General features: G+C 41.5%; 1 pseudogene; it reads left to right on the top strand.

The window, feature by feature from the left end:
- The first annotated feature begins 1,742 nt into the window (after positions 1 to 1,742).
- LOC127236390 (dnaJ homolog subfamily C member 10-like) lies at positions 1,743 to 3,907 on the top strand (annotated as a pseudogene).
- Positions 3,908 to 20,067: the final 16,160 nt, after the last annotated feature.

The raw sequence follows: 20,067 nt of genomic DNA, 5'->3' as shown, positions 1-20,067 counted from the left end.
GGAACCATCTTGTTTGCATAAATAGCTCATCTGCGTGATCCCATTAGACTCTACCAAAGAAAAAAGACTCAAGGAATGGACATTCTATTTCGAGTCTTAAAAGTAGCCAAAAGTAACCAAAAATAGTATCAAACTTAGGTGTGAAATTTCACATGTACAAAGTACTGTTAAGGTGATACATTTTTGATGAGTTTTTTTTAATACTTGAAATATTTTTTAAAAAAGGCATTATCTTTAAAAGAAAGAAAGAAAGAAAGGAAGGAAGGAAGGAAGGAAGGAAGGAAGGAAGGAAGGAAGGAAGGAAGAAAGAAAGAAAGAAAGAAAAGAAGTCTTGAATTGGGCCTGGAATGATGGTTCAGCAGTTTTGTTTTTTTTTTTTTTCCAAGACAGCTTTAGGTATTGTGGAGCTCTCTCTCTAGACCATGCTGGACTTGAACTCAAGGAGGTCTACCTGGTTCTGCCTCCCAAGTGCTGGGATTAAAGGCTTGCACCTAACAATGGCTCAATAGTTAAGAGTGCTTGCTGTTCTTGCAGAGTGTTAAATCAAGCTCACTCGTGTTGGGTGGTTTACAGCTCCCTGTAACTACAGACCCAGGGGATCTGACACACTATTCTGGCTTCTGCAGTCATGTAACTACACACATGTGTAAATATGTGTATGTATGCACAATAATAGAATAATATCTTAAAAAATTAAAATGTGAATAGGATTCCATTGTGGAGGTATCTAATGCCTTGGGAACATGTTTACACTGTGAAATATCACTGAGGGCACTGTTTCATATCTTGTCTTCCATGCCTACAAAACAGCATGTCACAGCATTCCTCCTCATCCTCCAGCTCTTACATTTTATTTTATTTCTGCCTCCTCCTCCATATCTCATCTAAGGCCAGAATTGAAATTTTTAACAAGACTCTAAGCTTGTGGTTCTAACTTAACAGACTCTAACCGTACTCTTCACGACATACTATTGCTTCTTAAATATGTCTTTGCAGTAATGATATGAGACAAATTCAGCTAGGAAGGATGGGTCCCCGACCACCAGCAGCAGCACCCTACCAGCACGAATGCAATGTTCTCACAAGTCATTCATCCTGTTCAGAGTTCAGCTGATATTCACACTCTGCCCCACCTCAGAAAAGACAACAGGCAATAACTCCTCCTTCATCTCTAGAATGCTAAACTCAGTACTCCTCTTAGCCTTCTGATTTTAATGGACCTATTATTAATCCTCCGATTTTATTTCCTTTTCTTTCTTTTAGCTAGCCTATAGCTTGCCTTACAATGAATGCATTTGTGATTCCCACCATTGAATTCCTGCCTGTGGTCAGCTCTGTAACAGTTCAGATTTCTCTCTTAATAAGCCATCTCCAAGGCTCCTCTAATTACAGAGTCCTTTTAATTAGAACTCCCTTAACCACCCTGGTAAGTGATTGTGTCTTCTTAACTCACTCTTTGGAGCCCTCCATTTATATTCCTAAGCAAATCTCTTTAATCTTTTGCATTAGTTCATGCCTCAGTGCCTGCTCAGGGTCTCGGGAATGGACCTGGTCCATCCTAAACCTGACCCCACTTCCAGACATGTAAGACACTAACATCACTATCATGGCTCAGTTTTCTCCTTCATTTTTATAAAGCATAAGCATTCAGATTCCTGAAAGCCCCATACTGAGAGACTTTAGGGGCTGGGAAGGTGGTTCAGTGGGTAGAGCACTTTCCTTACAAGTGTCAATAGCCAACTATGGATCACTGGAATCTACACAAATCTGGCACAGTAGCACATGCCCGTAATCCAGCACTCTTGTGGGGAGATAGAAGGCAGAAAGAGGGAATTTCTGGAAGTGTGCCTGGAGAATGCAGTGACAGAGACAAGACTATATGAAACAAACGGCAATGCTGCCCCTGACACATAAGGCTGTCCCCTGCCTTCACCAGACATACCATTCTCATATTCACCATGCACAGAAATACAGGCAAATGCGTATGAGACATATGAACACACACACACACACACACACACACACACACAGAGAGAGAGAGAGAGAGAGAGAGAGAGAGAGAGAGAGAGAGAGAGAGAAATTTTAAGAGGGGGTATATTTTAGAATCTCCATAGACATGTGTGACATTCACAGTTCTTTCCTGGCTTGTGCTACCCTATTGCACATAGCACACTCTTCCTGCTTTCTGCTACCGTGTCTCAGGATGGAAAATAAAAACTTTGGAGAGTCTTTGGCTGTCCATTTGGTGCAGTAGGCACTGCAGGGTAACTTTGCCCAGCTGTCAACATGTCCTTTGCTGAGCCATAAGTTCACTGTGTCTCTTCTGCTTGTGCCGGCGAAGCATTGGGGGGTCACAGCTGCTCTGTTATCGTAGGGTAACAAAGACGCCCCCTTCATTCGGTTCCACGTTAAGGTAAGGACATGCCATTGAAATGTTGCTCTGAATGTCAGACCAGCCAGCTAAGAATTACGTAACAAAAACCACAAAGTTGGTGATTTCTTCAACATTGGACACTTCTGTTCTTCAAAGATTTTATTTTTATGTGTATGTGTGCAGCCTGGCTTGCTTTCTATGTCTGTGAAAAACGCCCTGACCAAAAGCAACTTGAGGAAGCAAGGGTTTATTTCATCTTATGGCTAATAGTTCATGATGAAGGGAATTCAGGAAAGGACAATTTGAATGCTTTTCAACAACAAAAAAAATGAGGGGATCATTGAGTATGTCATCATTAACTCATATATTTGGGGGGAGGGATGAAAATTCAGACTCAAGTTGGAATGTTTGAATCTTCCTCTGCACTGGAGTGCAAGAAACTGGAGTGATCTCTGTGTTTGTAATTTTCTAACAACATGCGAAGGCCAAGAAATCCAAAAACATGAAATTCATCACAGAAAGAAGAATACATGTGTTATATACACTCACTTTGCAAAGAAAGTGTTAATTCCCATGTCACCACACTTCAGCCTCTAAATTTCCTTGATGGTGACAGAGAACCATGCTTTATTGACTTCTTTGCCCCTTCATGTCCATCTGTCACATCAAGTCAAGCTCTATTGCCATAGTTGCATACAGCATAAATGTGTCTCTGTGATCATCTTGAAGTTGATGCATTAGGACTTTACAAAATGTATATAACATTCAGGCTTATCCAGAAACATTGGTATCAACCACCCCAATGTTCATGAGTATGAAGGACATCACTCCACTGAACAGATCTTCAATTTCTAGAGGTTCTTAAAAACCCTTCAGTGACTTCTCTTAAACCCACCACTTTCAATGAACTAGTAAAAGAAAAAACACGATGATGCCTGGAGGGGTGATTTCTAGTCTCTACTGTATCATCCCTGTCAGATCTTAATGCCAGAATGGAAAAGAATGGCTGGGACATTAAGTATCGCTCTTTTTATACCTAAGAAAATGTTCCAAGATACTCTGAGATACACTTTTATCCCCCAAAGTCAAGTAAAGGTTATCTACATCAAAGTTAAAGTGGCTCGAGAGGTAATCTGGAGGCTTGGGCTTTACCCAAGTGTTCACAAATTTAACAACTCAGACTTCCAACAACAACAAGAATTTACAAAAGAAAACTCACTGGGTGGTTGATTTCTATTCTCCTTGGTGTGGATCTTGCCAGAATTTTGCTCCAGAGCTTAAACTCCTGGCTAGGATGATCAAATGAAAAGTAAAACCTGGGGATATAGACTGCCAAGCTTATTCCTAGACATGCCAGGAAGCTGGTATAAAAGCCTACCCAAGTGTTGAGTTTTATTACTATGAAAAGAACAAACAAAAGTATCTGGAAAACGCAAATAAATTCCACTGGTGCAAAACCTACTGCTGCCTTAATTCATGGAAAATGGAAAACCTCTCCTCATCAATAGAAAGAGAAATAAGGATGAGTTTTGACTGTGGTGGAAAAAAAAAAAAAAAAAAGGAGAAAGAAAAGAATCTGGAAAATAGTATCAGAGGACCCCTTTTCCAAATTTTAAGATGGCTCACAGAAGAATCAGACGCACAGGATCTTGGCCTCACTGTTGCATATCACAGACTCAGCACCACTGGGTAAAGCAAAGTCTACAAATACTTTCTGTGAAGAGCCAGAGTAGCACGGCTGAGACGTTATAGGCCACAGATGGTTCTTTGTTGTTAAGCCTTTTAAAAACACAAACACCACCCTTAACTCAGGGCCACACAGAAACATTCCACAGGCTAATCCGATTTGCACAGGGGCTAGTGTGCTGACCTTGCAACTGCTGTTCTGGACACATGGCTCTATTTTACACCTGGATCTGTGGGCTTCTTACTGCACAAAGTCGATTTGACTTTAAAGTTGTGATTTTGTGATGGGCGTGAAAAGTAGTGAGTTGGTTTTCAGTCACTCCTAAAAATTCTGAGTCTGACAATATTGTTTTATTTTCATTCTCAGTATCCCCAGTTTCACAAGATAGATGATAGACAGACAGACAAACAGACAGACAGACAGACAGACAGACAGACAGATGCTATATCTCTCAGTATGTTATGGGGATGGTTCTAACTAAAGCACATAAAACTTTTGGAACAGAGCCCAACATAGAGGAGACATGGAACAATTCTAGTTCTTACCATTGCCCTGTATTTGAGATAGAAAAGTGTCCATTGTTCTTACAATGGGAACTCAATAAGTATATGTGCAGCCAATGAGTTATATATTATAATGCACATTTGCTACATGTTAATATCCACTCGGTTCTCATCAGGCAATTACCCTCATCTAATCAACAGGAAAGATAGGAATGTCCATCTCATCTGATAGAAAAGAAAACTAAGCCAAGGATTCAATAAATTTGGACAAAGTCACATACACAAAATATGCACATAGTTAACTGAAATTTGGACCCTCTCTCTCTCTCTCTCTCTCTCTCTCATGTCTCTTTCTCTGTCACTATATATATAATATATATATATATATATATATATATATATATATATATATATTTGTCTGTACGCATGCATGCATGACCGTAGGCCGTAAGTGGAGCTGGCATTACAAGTAGTTGTGAGTCACCAGACATGGATGCTGGGAACTAAACTGAGGTCCTCTGGAAAGCAGAAAATGTTTCTGGCTCATAAGCCATCTCTCCAGCCCAGTCCTGGGAACTTGTTGCTTCACGGTCTTGCATCTAGGTTTCCCATTCTCTTTTCCCTGCGCCCAACACCCTACATAATCTCTCTTTCTGTTGCATTCAAATGTCTGTGGCAGACAATGTGATCTGCCTGTCAATCTCTCGGCACATCCTAGCAGCTGGTGACAGTGATGTTATTATTTACTGTCACTTGTTAGACTTACAACTTCAGCACTTAAGAAGCTGTTTATAGCATCCATCCTAAATACTTTAACTGATGACAAGGGCAGATCCACAGGATACAGAGAACTTCACTGCCACCTTCCTGGCTTACAGTTAAGAGCAGTGGAGAGAAGGAGCCCTGTTCTTGTTTGGTTTCCATGAAGCAAGAGGTGATATTACTTGCTCTGCAGAATTATGGAGAACAAAAGGAAAGATGCTGATGAAGCACTTAATATATTTAGAGAGGGCTAGAAGATGTCTCAGTGGATAAGAATGATTGCTGTGCCCACACAAGGATGTGAGTTTGAATCCCTATCACCTATATGAAAAGTCAGCTATGTGTGGCCATGAGCCTCCATCTTTAGTCCCAGCATTCTGTGGGGTTAAGATTGAAGGGTTACTGGGGTTCACTCGTCACCAGCTTGGATCCAGGCTCAGTGAGAGATTCTGTCTGAAGAGAATATAATAAAAAGCAACAGAGCAAGACTTGGATGCCCTGCTGTGGCCTACACACACACACACACACACACACACACACACACACACACCACTCTCCATGTTGTCCAGATGGTACCCACTGGTCCTTCCTGGCATGTCAGCACAGCTCAGTTTCTCATCACTGTGCTATTAATAGGCTAGGCTTCATGTTCTGTGGTGGGGTTTGGTAAGTGCACTTGGGCAGGTAGGCAGCATCTATGAACTCTATCCACCTGACTTCAGGAGCATTTCCTCAGCAATATGAGAAATGTCTGGCTATCATATTTCTCCTGAGGAAGCAGAGCTGTCTATGTTCAAGACAGGAGTCTCTTTTCCCTGACTCCACTCTTCAGTACTCTGTCATCCAGGAAGGATGCCGGGCCTAGGCTTCCCTTCCTACAGAGGACAATTAGGAGGGAGGAAGAGAGAGGGGGGAGAGAGAGAGAGGGACCCCACTCAAGGAATTTATCTTTTGAGAGTAGAAAATTCAAACTGACCAAATGAGTTTTTCTCAAGGATTCTTCCTCCCATGGAAGGTCATTTGGGGTTGCAGAACAGAATCATAAATAGGCCTCTACTCCTGAAATATAAACAGGCTTCTCATGAGAATATTAGTTTTCAGAAACAGAATACACCTCTAACAGATGAGATGTCCACAGGACCCTACATGCTATTTTCAACTTTATCTGGATGTTGTGACATGCCTAACAAAAGCTAACTCATGGAGGAAAGGATTCATTTGTGACTCACAGTTCAAAGGTACAGTGTATTGTGTTATGAAGGACATAGGAAAGAGTCATTTGACCAGGATTTGTACACACAGGAAGCAGAAAGAGAGAGAGAGAGAGAGAGAGAGAGATGAATGTTGCCATCCACATGTAGAGTGAGTATTTCCACACCAATTAACCCAACCTAGAAACACCCTCACACACATGTACTACTTTCACTTCCAAGTTTCCCTAACCCTGTGCCCCAGAGCCTCTCCACGCTCAGTTTGGTGAGTGACAGTGGAATTCTCCAAGTACATATCCTCCATACCCCATCCCATTCTCTTGCCCTTGAATCCAACTGTTCTGATTTCTCTTGGCTTCAGATAAAAGCATCTTAACTGGGACACCACTCAGAGGGTTTTGAAGAAGGCTAAAAAAAAAAAATAATAGCTCTTTTCTGTTCTCTTGAACGTGGAATTGTGTCAGTAAAAACCCATTGAGGAAGAAAAAGGAACACTCCAGCAACTGCAAATAGAGAGTTCAATCCAATAACTAGTTTACTGAAGTAATGTAAAGGCTGAAAACACAGGAAGAAAGAAGCCAGGAAATAGCGGTGACCCTGACATTCACTGAGAGGTCGGTCTCAAGCCCTTCCCCATGCCCACTTCTCACCTAACAGTGTGTCATAGGAGAGGTGCACATTTCACCCTTCGGTTTGCAATTGACCATTTGGATTGCCAATGCTAAGTGGCTAGACAAGGATTAGTAACATTAGAAGCCACTGAAGATGAACCCTCCCTCACAGTCAGCTTCGGGTTCCACCTTTCATTTCCCTGGTAACACTAGAAAGGCAAACATCATCACAACTGTCCTTCCTTGATCCTGCTGATCGAAGAGTTGACTCTGTCGGCAACCCTGAGGACAATATAGCATTCTGATCAGCTCCAAACACTGGAGTATTACATACTATTAATATATCCTATTGTCCTAAAGACATCCTAAAGAGTTAATTCAGCTAAGCCACCCAGCCAGCTAGCCATGAGTCTTTTCCCATGAAAGGAAAACTCACATGGAGATATGCTAAGGCAGTGGGAGGAATAATTATCCTCTTAATGAGAAAATGAGGTTCCTGGAAGAGCACCCATGGCTATAGCAGCTTACAGACCACCAAGGCTGTCTGTCTGCTGAGTTCTAACACAGAAAGTATAACTTTTCATTTTCTACCATTGTCTTTTTCTATCAGATACTGGCTAGAGCAGCTGTTGTTAAGTAAGTATGTAGAATCTGTCCAGAACCTGTTCTGTACCTAAAGCCTGCGTGGAGAGAGGCTGTCCCCACTTCAGGTCCCTCCAGGGCTCTAGTCTCACTGAGGAAGAAAATATTCTCAGTTGAGGTCAAGGAATACATCAAGAGTCAGGCAACCCAGGAGAGGAAGAGAAGGGAGATGGAAAATGTAACTAGAGAAACTCTTGTGAAGTTCACAGATAATATCTGGGACCTTTAGGATCCCTGAAAGGAAGAAGAAAGCTACATGATCCTCTCCCTCCCCTAAACCATAACACAACTCTGGCAGTCATCCAGCATAATAAAGGGAATTACAATGGAAGGGCAGCCGAATGTGGCTTCTCCCTGAGAACATGCCTTACTGTTAGAATGGCCACGGTGCTCTCTAAGAGCTGACCTTCTTTCTCATTACTCCCCACTCATCCTCTATGCCCTTATATGCAACTTTCAACATTTCAAATAGTAATGAATAATTGTGTTGATTTATTGGATTTCCTATTGCTGATCAGCCATCATCAACACAGTAACTCTGATCTGGTAAATACTTTTTAATGATATTTTAATTATGCATAATAATGTATTCCAGTATGACATTTTCATTTACGTATAAAATGCATTCTCTTCTCACTCCTGCCCATCCTCTTCCTTTTCCCAACTAGCCTTGGGTTTGGTTCCCAGCACACACATCAAGTAAGTTACAACCGTACTTAATTTCAACTCTAAGGAATCTAGCATCCTCTTCTGGCCTCTATGGTCACCTACACTCCAGGGCACACACACACACACACACACACACACACACGCACACACACACACACACACATGCACGCATGCATGCACACACACACGCATACACACGCATGCACACGCACACACACACAGTTAAAATTGAACTAAATTGGAAAGAGAGGGAGAGAGGAAGGAAGGAAGGAAGGTAGGAAGGAAGGAAGGAAGAGAGAAACAAATAAAGGAAGGGAAAGAAAGTTGAGTATAGGCAAAAGATTTTTTTTTTTTTTGGTTATGATTTTTGCCTTTACAGAAAATAATTCTATCCCTGATCTAAATCATAGAACTTGAACCATTATGTTTTAAAAATTACCAAAATCATTAAGATTTTAAGGCTGTCTATCTGTCTTCCTTTCTGTCTGAGTTCTATTTTTCACATATTACATCTGACAGAAATGGAAATCACTTTTCTAAAAGAGATAAAAGGAAAAGGAGGGGAAGAATGGATGGTCATTGAGGACAGTTCTATGTCTGATTACATGATTAACAGACACTATTAGACAGAGAAGAGAGTAGAACCAGAACCTAAAATATCAAGCTGGGTGCTGGAGAAAGGGATCTTCTGGTAATGTGCTTCTACAAAAGTCTGAGCTCTAGGATTGTGATCGACAGCACCCATGTAAAAATCAGTCACAATCACAATGGTGTTCACTTATAATCCCAGGTTGGGAAGGTGGAGACGGGAGGGTCTCTGAGGCTCAGTGGCCAGCTAATCTGACTACATCAGTTATCTCCATGTTCAGAGAGAGACTCTGTCTCAACAAAAGAAGATGAAAAAGTGATTCGGGAAGACACCTGACAACACCCTCTGCCCTTTACACGCATGTGCACACACATATGCCTAAGTTCTCACAGAGACATGTACATACAAATTTTAAATGTCCACTTCCATAAACTCAAATGAATGTTCTGCCTAAGTCAACGGTACATCTTTTCACAACCTATAACATATTCAGAAGGCTAGAGGCACCAACAAGCAAATGAAAAGGCATAAATAAATTGGTAAGCACTGCCTTCTAGAAACTCTCAAATTATCCCCTGGCACGTTCTCCCTCTTAAGGTCCCTTACCATCTCTTTATCCACCTTGCTAGTCTAATCTATGATAACAGAAACTTTCAGCCACACAATATTTTCACTGAAGTGCATCAGCCTTGCACCACCAGCAAAGAGAATGTAAATTATATTGCCATTTCTGAATTTTAGAAAAATTACATTCTGATTGGTCTGGATAATTTTTGCTTGCATCTCAGCTGTTAATCATAAATAATGCATGTAAGATAAAGTCATAGAAATTAAAATAAAGCCTGGCTTCCTACCCATAAAGTTGTCTCATATCTAGCAACTTTTGGTTTATAAAAAAAATGCTTCTTAAAAATTAACTTGTAAAAAAAATAAAAATTAACTTGTGTCTGAAGCAGAGCATTCACAAAGGAGGCTTTTTTCATTACAACAGCATTGAGTTTTTATATGTTGATTGGGGTTCTGTTCTCCACCTGCTCATGAAAGTAAATCTATTGCAAATTACATATGTTAGACTCCTTATTATCCTCTGGTTGCTAAGTTCTAGAAATAAACAGAGCTATCTGCACATGTGGAAATCATAGGTGCTATATAAATGGATGTGTGTTGAGAAGGCATATCCCACAAAGGTTTGAGTATCTGTAGGAGTGCATTAGAGCTCATCTTTTCTTATTTGTTGTGATTCTGAATCTCTGAAGTGTCAAAAGCTGTCATAGACACTGCCTTCCCTTAGATAAATGAAACAATAATAACACTATTTTCTTATTTAATGACATATGTCATTAGAAAAACAGCCCTGAACTCGGAGTCAGGAGGCCATCATGATCATCCCCTGCCTCTAACAGACGTCTGGTCATTGACCATTCCTGACCTTTCTAACTGTAATTCGTTCATCTGCTAAATGAGGGAGCTGCATTAGGTAACCCTAGAGGACCTTTCATGACAACATCCCACAACGATACAAAAAGAAGTATGTTGAAACCTGTGAATAACTAACCAGAAGCTGACATTTCCCAAACTTTATGTTGTCTCAAGGAACAGAGTTGCCAAGATGGCCTTTCTGTCCTCTGAAGAAAGCACAGCTAAGCTGTTTTAACCTTGGGTTTTATCAAGGTGTTTTCACATAGTGATTCAAAAACTATTCACATTCTCTGCAAAAATAAGTAAGTGGGAAAATGCAATAAATGTTTTCAGAACATTCAGGAAAAGGAGAAAAGTTGAACAGAAAACAGAACAGCAGTTCATGTTTGTGTGTAGGACACCCTATTAAGTCACCATCACAGGAAGTTGGGCTGATAATTCTAAAGGAATTAACTATTTCCTTCCCCACAAATATCCATGTATATATTTATACTCATTGAGTAATTTGAGAGGATATGTATTAGTCAAGGTTCTCTTAAGAAGCAGAACCAATAAAATGTATATGTTTTACAAATTGGAATTTATTAGATTGGGTTACACAATAGGGACCTAGGTGTCTAGCAACAGCCATCTGTTCTGAAGAAGCTGAGAACGCACTATATGCCTCATTTATGAAGCTGACTCTCTCAGATTTCCAACTAGCACTGAAGGCTTGGAGGATTCAGGGTGGTGGAAAGGGTGGACTGATACTGAGGTGAGGTCAGAGAACAAGCCAGAACCTGATCACAATGGAACTTGCAGGTAATAGTCAAATATCTAGGCTTTTCTTAATGTCTGAAGTTACCATAATCTATCCACCATTCTATTATCTATTTTCCTAACATGCAACTTATACCCTTGTGGCTTCTAGAAAAGAGAGTAATATTTACCTAAAGGACTCCATGTCAACAAAGTACAGAGAGGTTTGCACATTCATGTTTATTCCAACCTGTACCTTTGTGGCTTCTGGAAAAAGTAAATAAGATATACCCAAAGGATTCTATGTCAACACATCATAGAGATATTTTCGCATCCGTGTTTATTTTAGTACTGCTCAGAATAACTAAATTATAGGACCAACCTAGGTGTCCAACAACAGAAGCATGCATAGATGAAGACTGTCTCCACATTGTAATGGGACTGGCCCAGATAAATAACCCTGACCTTGCTGCCAAAGAAGGGCTAGAAGTAGAGGCTTGAGAAAGACAAGGAAAGGGTTAATGATATGGGGAGTTATCAGAGATCTGGCTAAAAATAAAAATAAAAGGAGGAGGAAAGGATTACAGAATAGCAGTATGCAGAAGGAAGCCAGAGAGCAGGTGAAATGCCCAGAGCTTGGGTGCAAATTAAACTGGATGGATAAATAATCACAGAGTCATCCAGTAATGGTTAGTTTTAATTGTCAACGTAACACACTTTGGACTGGAATACATACGCTCCTGTGTGTTTTTGGCCTGGAACCATGAGTCCAGCTATTCAAGAATGGACTACATGTAACTCATAAATCTCAGTAAATGTTGTATGCATTAAGTCTATATGTGCATTTCATTGGCTTCTTAGGGAGATCTATGACTCCAAGAAAAGTTGTTTGGAAATGGGAATGGGCAGCTAGCTCAGAGGGTAAAAGTATTAGCTATACATCATGAAGGCTGGAATTTAGATTCCCAATAGCCACATAAAAAGTTAGATATGTCCATGTGTGTGGAGTTGTTACAGGGGTGGATAGGTCAATCACTGGGACTTGCTGGCCACTCAGGCTAATTGAAAAACAGCAATTTCCAGGTTCAGTGAGAGACTCTTTCTCAAAGGAAAAAGAAAGAGGGGAGGGTCATAGAGTAGGACAGCAAAGAACCTCCTCTTGCCTCTGCTGAAGTAAGTACACCACACACACACACACACACACACACGCAGGCGCGCACACACACACCACACACACACCACATACACACACACCACACCACACACAGAGACACAAACACACACACACCACACACATATATATACACATACATATACACACATAGACACAAACAAACACACAGACACAAACACACACATACACATACATATACACACATAGACACAAACACACACATACACACTACATACACATATATACAGACACAGACACAACACTCCCACACAAAGATACACACACACCACACAGACACACAAACACACAGACATACACACACACACTCATACATGCACAGAGAAATACAGACACACACACACACACCACTCATACACACACACACACACACACACCACTCATACACACACACATCACTCATACACACACACACACACATACATGCACAGAGAATCAGACACACACACACACACCACACACACACACATACATGCACAGAGAATCAGACACACACACACACACCACACACACACACATACATGCACAGAGAATCAGACACACACCACTCATACACACACACACACACACACACATACATGCACAGAGAATCAGACACACACCCCTCATACACACACACACACACACACACACACACACATACATGCACAGAGAATCAGACACACACCCCTCATACACACACACACACACACACACATACATGCACAGAGAATTAGACACACACACACCACACACACACACACACATGCACAGAGAATCAGACACACACCCCTCATACACACACACATACACACACCACTCATACACACACACACACACACATACATGCACAGAGAACCAGACACACACCACTCATACACACACACACACACACACACACATACATGCACAGAGAATCAGACACACACATACACACACACATACATGCACAGAGAATCAGACACACACCCCTCATACACACACACACACACACACACACACACATACATGCACAGAGAATCAGACACACACACACATACACACACACACACACACACACACACACACGGGGGGGGCAGGGATTGGGGACATGTACAAGTGAAATTAAAACTGTCCCACAGCCCCCAGCCTCACATGCGCCACCCTGCCACCCCTGCTGTAATGTTGCTCTTTGAGACCTAGCTGATAGCATCTGCCTTATGAAGATGTTCCAGCAGAAATCCAATCATCTTTTCCCCTTGCCGCATGGCGTGTATGAGTCTCTAATCACAGCACACTTCAACTTGCCCTGCAAAAAGGTCAGTAATTAAATATCTGCCCATCCTGACGGACTGACAACTCCTGAGGAGCACAAGACACATATCATGTGTCTCTGTGTAGACCAGCTGCAGCGATATGTTATAAACAGCAAATACTCGGGACAAGATGTCTTTGTTAAACTGAGGGGAAGGCTGTCCATTTTTATCAGACTGAATAAACTCTGGAAGGGTCATTTCTGATTTCTTCTTGCCTTTCACCTCTTTCTACCCCATTAACTGCCCTAGTTTCTGTTCAGTTGCTGTGGTAAATACCCTGGCTAAAGGTACTTGAGGGAGAAAGGGTTTATTTGGCTTGCACTTCAGTATCTTAGTCCATCACAGGAAAAGGCCAGGCAAGAACCTGAAGGCCACTTTCCCATTCCAACTTCCTCAAAGCGTCACCTCCAACCAGCGAACTCACTCACAACCAAGAAATACAGCAGAAAGCACAGAGCAATGCTGCTTACTGGCTCAATCAGGCTAGTACTTAACCTGCCCAGGGATGCGCTACTCAGTGTCCCAGGCCTTCATCTATCAATTAATAATCAAGACAATTCCACATAGAACAATCTGATCTAGGCTACCCGTTAATTAGGAGTTACATGGAAGATGTCTCTAGGCTGTGACAAGTAGTTCATTATAGCTAATTGCAGCAGAATTACCACACCTGTGCAGCCCTGCACCATACCTCTTACTGTCCCACTGCTAGGGGACTTGGCATTGCTTGTAACCTGAAGCCGAGACCTCAACTCAACAGTTGCCTGTGATTCAGGGTGAACTTCATGTCACCCTCTCAACATCACTGAACAAGGACAACAGGTACAGATGAGGTTTGCTTCTCTTTTTAATCTTTAGTTTGTGTATGTGTGTGTGTGTGTGTGTGTGTGAGAGAGAGAGAGAGAGAGAGAAGGAGAGAGAGAGAAATGTGTGTAGGTACCCTCAGATGCCAAAAGAAAGTGTTGGCTTCCCTGGAGCTGGGTATCAGTGAGCTTCCCAGGCTGGGTCCTGGAAATCACACTTAGGTCTTCTGGAAAAGCATCAACAAGCACTTTTAACTAGTGAATCACCTATACAGAAAGAGGTGTTTAATGCCACAGCCTGAAATGAATCCTGGGGACCTGACACTTTCATACACATAAACATAATTTTATACACACAAACACACAAACACAAAGCAACAACAACAATGCTTTGTTCTCATTTTCATAATTTTTACGGGAAATTGAAAATGTGATAACCATACATATTTTCCTCCTTTCTTTCTAGCTTTGCTGGTTTTATATTGATGCCATCCGTGGACCATCTTTTCCTAGAACAGAAGAATTGCGCATTCAGATGAGAGATGCTCCCTCTGTGTATGGAATAGTTAAAAAGCAATCATATAATGAAATGCATTGTGGGCATAATGTGCCTGTGTTTTCTTATGATGGTGTATTTTTCTGTGATATCCCTGTGTTGATGTGCCACTTATATACATTAAAAATGATGTAAGTGACCATTCAGGGTGATCATCTTTCTCTCGTAATGGTACCGCGAAGTGCCTTTCTGTCGAAAAGGGTGCTATCATCTGTATGCTGAATTTTTAAGTGGATCTTTTATTTCAGTGTATAATGAAGAGGCGTTGATGGAGCGCTTTCTTTACGGTCTTCTCTCTCTCTCTCTTGCGAGTTTCCATTTGTTTTGATAACATGGGGACTCCCAAGTATTCAAAGATCATCTCCACAGCGAGAGATATCTGATTAGCCGGTGCAATTTTTAACAAAGACTTCCTCAAACTGCAGACTCACTTCAGATACACTTGAGAGAAAGAGCCTTGATTTTTATACTACAGAGAGATAAGTGGTGGATAGACAAGGCTAGGAGAATTGCCCAGAATATTGTGGCCATCTAGCCAGAAGTATGCAGTGCAGGGGCAGAAACTCTAAAGATCCTACATTAAGAAATCTGAACAAATTGGGAGCATGGGGGCAGGGTGAGGGAGGTAAGAGAAAGAGGGGGGGAGAAGAGGAGGCAGAGGACATGAGGGATCAGGAAGATTGAGTGGGGGGATGAATAGAGGCAAGCAAGGAAAGAGACACGTCAATAGAGGGAGCCATTATAGGTTTAAAGACAAATCTGGCACTAGGGAATTGTACAGAGATCGACAAGGACGACCCCAACTAGGAATCTAAGCAATAGTGGAGAGGCTACCTTAAATGCCCTTCCTCTATAATGGGAATGATGACCACCTTATCTGCCACCCTAGAGCCCTCATCCAGTAGCTGATAGAAGCAGAAGCAGACACCCACAGGTAAACACTGGAATCCAGTTGTAGAGAGGGAGTAGGAGGGAAGAGAAATGAGCAAAGGGGTCAAGACCACGGTGGTAAAACCCACAGAATCAGCTGACCTGAGCAAGTGGGAGCTCATGGACCCCAATCTGACGACTGAGAAACCAACATAGGACCAAACCCTGACTATGGATGTCAGCTAGAAGGACTGGGCAGTCTATGGGGCCTCTGGCAGTGGAACCAGGATGTATCCCTAGTGTACAAATGGACTTTGGGAGCCCATTTCTCGTGGAGGGATTCTCCCATAGCCTAAGTACATGGGAGAGAGCCTACAACCTACTCCAAAGGATTTTACAGATTTTGATGATCCCTTATGGAAGACCTCACCCTCCCTGGGGAGTGGATGGGGCTGGGATGGGAGATTGGTGGGAACATGGGAAGATGGGAGGGAGAGGGAACTGGGATTGATATGTAAAATAAAATTGTTTCTGATTTAAATAAAATGTATTATTTAAAAAAGAAATATATATATATACATATATATATATGCTCACAGACACACCCAAATGCTTATGCAAATACACACACACACACACACACACACACACACACACACACACAGAAACTCACTGAGGCATTACCCCTCTGAGGAATGGATGGTTGGTGGGAAAGGAGGAGGTAGGGTTAGGAGAACGGGATGGAGGGGGAACTAGCGCTTGTATGTAAAATAAAAAATGTTTTCAATAAAAAAAGACAATTAAAAAACACATTCACATAGTCGCACAATGCCCCACCTCCACACGCTGTCACACACAATTCCACACTCACTTCTTTTCCTTGTCTGTCCCTCTGTATTACGGCCATCACATCTGATGGCCGTAGCCATCAGAATGACTTTCACGGTGCTCCATAGTCCACACCATCTTCCCAGTTAGCTAGAATGAAGTGTGGACATAAAACCCCATGGTGACTTCTTAAGATGTCCATGGTTCCATGACTCACCCCTGGGCTTCTGCCCTCCGCCCTTTCCAGCACCTCTCCTCAGAGTTGTGGACCTCATGTGCATACCATTGAGAACAACAAATTTGGTGGAGCCAGTGATACGTTGTGAAATACAGAATGGCAAATTTTTTTTCCTGATGGAATTGCTTTCACCTTCCCATCTTCCATCGTGTAGGTATTTCTTGAGTTTTTATTCACACATGGTAAATGACCTAACAAGACTAAAATTATAAGAGGTGTTTTTGCTTATGTGTACGATGTGGATTACACACTGAAGCTGGAAAGCTTCAAGGAGGAAGAAAGGCCGCTCTCATGTTTGGAATGAATCACTTTGAATCCTTGAATATTTGAAATGTCTTTCAGAAATTAAGTCGATTTAGCCTTTATTTAAGAAAAAAAAAACTTTAAGAAAAAAAAAAAAACTTTTAAAACATATTTGTTAGGCATCACCTGGAAAAGGTCACTGTCCCCATGATCATAATCATATTATCCTTCTCTCTCTCTCTCTCTCTCTCTCTCTCTCTCTCTCTCTCTCTCTCGCTCTCTCTCTCTCTGTCTGTCTGTCTTTATTGTACTATGTATTAAGCCTAATTCTAAGCAAATGCCCTACACTGAGCTATATACCCAGCCCCCACCTCCAGCACTGTTTTTAACTTTTTATCTTGAGACAGGATGGTGATAAGTTGCTCAGGCTGCCTTGAATGGTCCTTGTGCAAGCTTGAATTTGTCATCTTCCTGCTTCAGCCTCACCAGCAGCTACGAATACACATATACCATCACATCCATTACTTCATGTTTCCTATGAACTCTGAAATAAGCTACAACAAAATCAGTGACTTCAAATAACAGAAATGCATTGTCTTGTTTTTCAAAAGTTGAGAGATTTGAAATAAATTTTTAAATGATCATTTGATTATTTTGGCAGAGCTATGTTCCTTCTGGAAAATGAAGAAAGTCACTCACTTACTTGTGATATCTGGCTGCCAGAGGTTTGCTCCTCCCTTTCTGGTGACATCTAGTCATATCCACGCCCAACAACATAGCATCTTTCTTCACCGACCTCTGCCCTGATATTACAGTTTAAACATAACAACTGCCCACACATGATCACTGGGAAGCTAGACCTCTGCCTACGATTATCAATAACCAATAACTGAATTATTTCCTTTTACTTGTTAAAAAGTTTTGACTCAAATCTAAAAAACAATTCCAAGGGCTGTAGCTCCATTGTCAGAGCCTGCCTAGCATACACATGGCCTTTGGTTTAATCTCCAGCATTGCGTGAACAGGGCCTAGTGGTACACACCTTCAATTCTAGCACTTGGGAGGTAGAAACAGGAGGTTCAGAAATTCAAGGTCATCCTTGACTACATAGAGCATTTGAGACCAGTCTGGGCTGCATGAGACCTTTATAGAGTTTTTGGATGGGGCCAAAGAAGTGAAATGCTGTGAGGTTATGATCCCTAGAAATTTTGAGTCCAGCCTGGGCTACATGGAAGCTTGCCTTGACTAAAAGAAACACTTGTTAAGTTTAGATGGGTCCAAAGAAATGACACACCGCTCTGTCAAGGTCCCTACATAAAGCAGATGGCATGGTAGATGACAAAATGTGAAGCATAGCTGAACAGTGAGTCTCGCTGATGGTTCAGGCATGCATGAGGGGGGCAGGTTCTTAGTGTTCTTGTGAGGGAATTCAAGGCACCAATGGGGCGGGATTAGGAGACCTCTTGTGCCCAGTTTCCTATTTTCATGATTCTACCTCTTGAGAAAATTCTTAGCAGTAAATTAAGTTTGTGTCCTCTGTTGACTTTGTTAAGGACTTGTGAGAGTGCGTAGACTAGAGCCCAGCACAAGAACATGTAAGTATGAGCTAAAAGAAATGCCGCCACAGAAGTGGATCTTTTCTGCCTCTGAAACAGGCATGTGGAAAACAATGGGCTATAAATTTGTCTTTAATGTTTTTATAATTGTTGGCAAAAATGCATATCCTTGAAAAATTCACTGAGGCAGAATGTAGGGAGAAGAAATATATGTAAGCTTGGATTTACCATTCAAATTATTTTATATACTAAAGATTTAATTTTTAATTATTTGTATGCACACATATGTGTGCACATGTATGTGTGTGTGTGTGTGGAATATGCATGTGAGTGCAAGCCCCTGTGGAGGTCAGAAAAGTGTGTCAAACCCCTGAGAACTGTAGTTACAGTTGTAAGCTGTCCAATGCTGGATCAGAAAACTGAACTAGGATCTTCTAGAAGAGCAGCAAGCACTCTAAACCTCCGAGCCATCTTTCCAGTCCCCATCCAAATTCTTGACTAGACTTTAACAGGATAATAGAGACTAATGGCTTCAGCCATGCTTTTCTGAAGGACAGAGATTTTCAATAGTGGTGTTTGGAACACAACAGTCTAGTGAAAATTCCTTGACAATCCTTCTTGGTGCTGAGATTCACTTCCTCCAAGAACTTCGTTATATGGGTCTCTTATTCTTTGGATGTTTCAGCAGTTATTCATCTTTTAAGTGTTTTACTTTTATTTATGTGTATGTGCTACAGATGTCTGCAGGTAGCCTGAGAGGCTAGAATGGGCATTAGGTCCCCTGGAGCTGGTATTATAGGCCATTGTGAGCTACCCATGGGTGCTGAGAACTAAATTCTGGTCCCCTGAAAAAGCAGTATGTACATCTAAGCACTGAGCTCTCTCTTTTAAAGAATTTCTTGATACTATAATTTGCCTTCGCTCTGATCTCTTAGGATCTTCCGGACCAATTCAAGTGGTTCAGATCACAAGAAAAAAAAAATGAAATTTTTCAGCTCAGAAAGAAATCCAGTCAGCCCTTTTTAAAACAGGATACCCAGAAAGGATTTCTGAGAGTATGTATAGGTTAATATCCAATCCCCCAGGTCTGGCTAGCTGCCCTTGCTGTAAGCTCTGTGAGCCCAGGAGAGGTGTTGCAGGGCTTGCTCAGTTGGGAAAATAGTTTCACCTAAATGAAACAAAAGATACTGTGAATTTTGTGCTGTATTCTTTTCACCACTGTCTTATTTTAGTATTTCCTTTAGTACTAAGACAATAATTACAAAGAAAGTTCCCTACAGGACTGTAAATTGGGGGCCATAC

Source organism: Phodopus roborovskii, unplaced genomic scaffold (genome assembly GCF_943737965.1).
Source record: "Phodopus roborovskii unplaced genomic scaffold, PHOROB, whole genome shotgun sequence".
In the NCBI taxonomy this organism is placed as follows: Eukaryota; Metazoa; Chordata; class Mammalia; order Rodentia; family Cricetidae; genus Phodopus; species Phodopus roborovskii.
The sequence above is the reverse complement of the archived record's forward strand: the minus strand, read 5'-3'. Positions and strand labels throughout refer to the sequence as shown.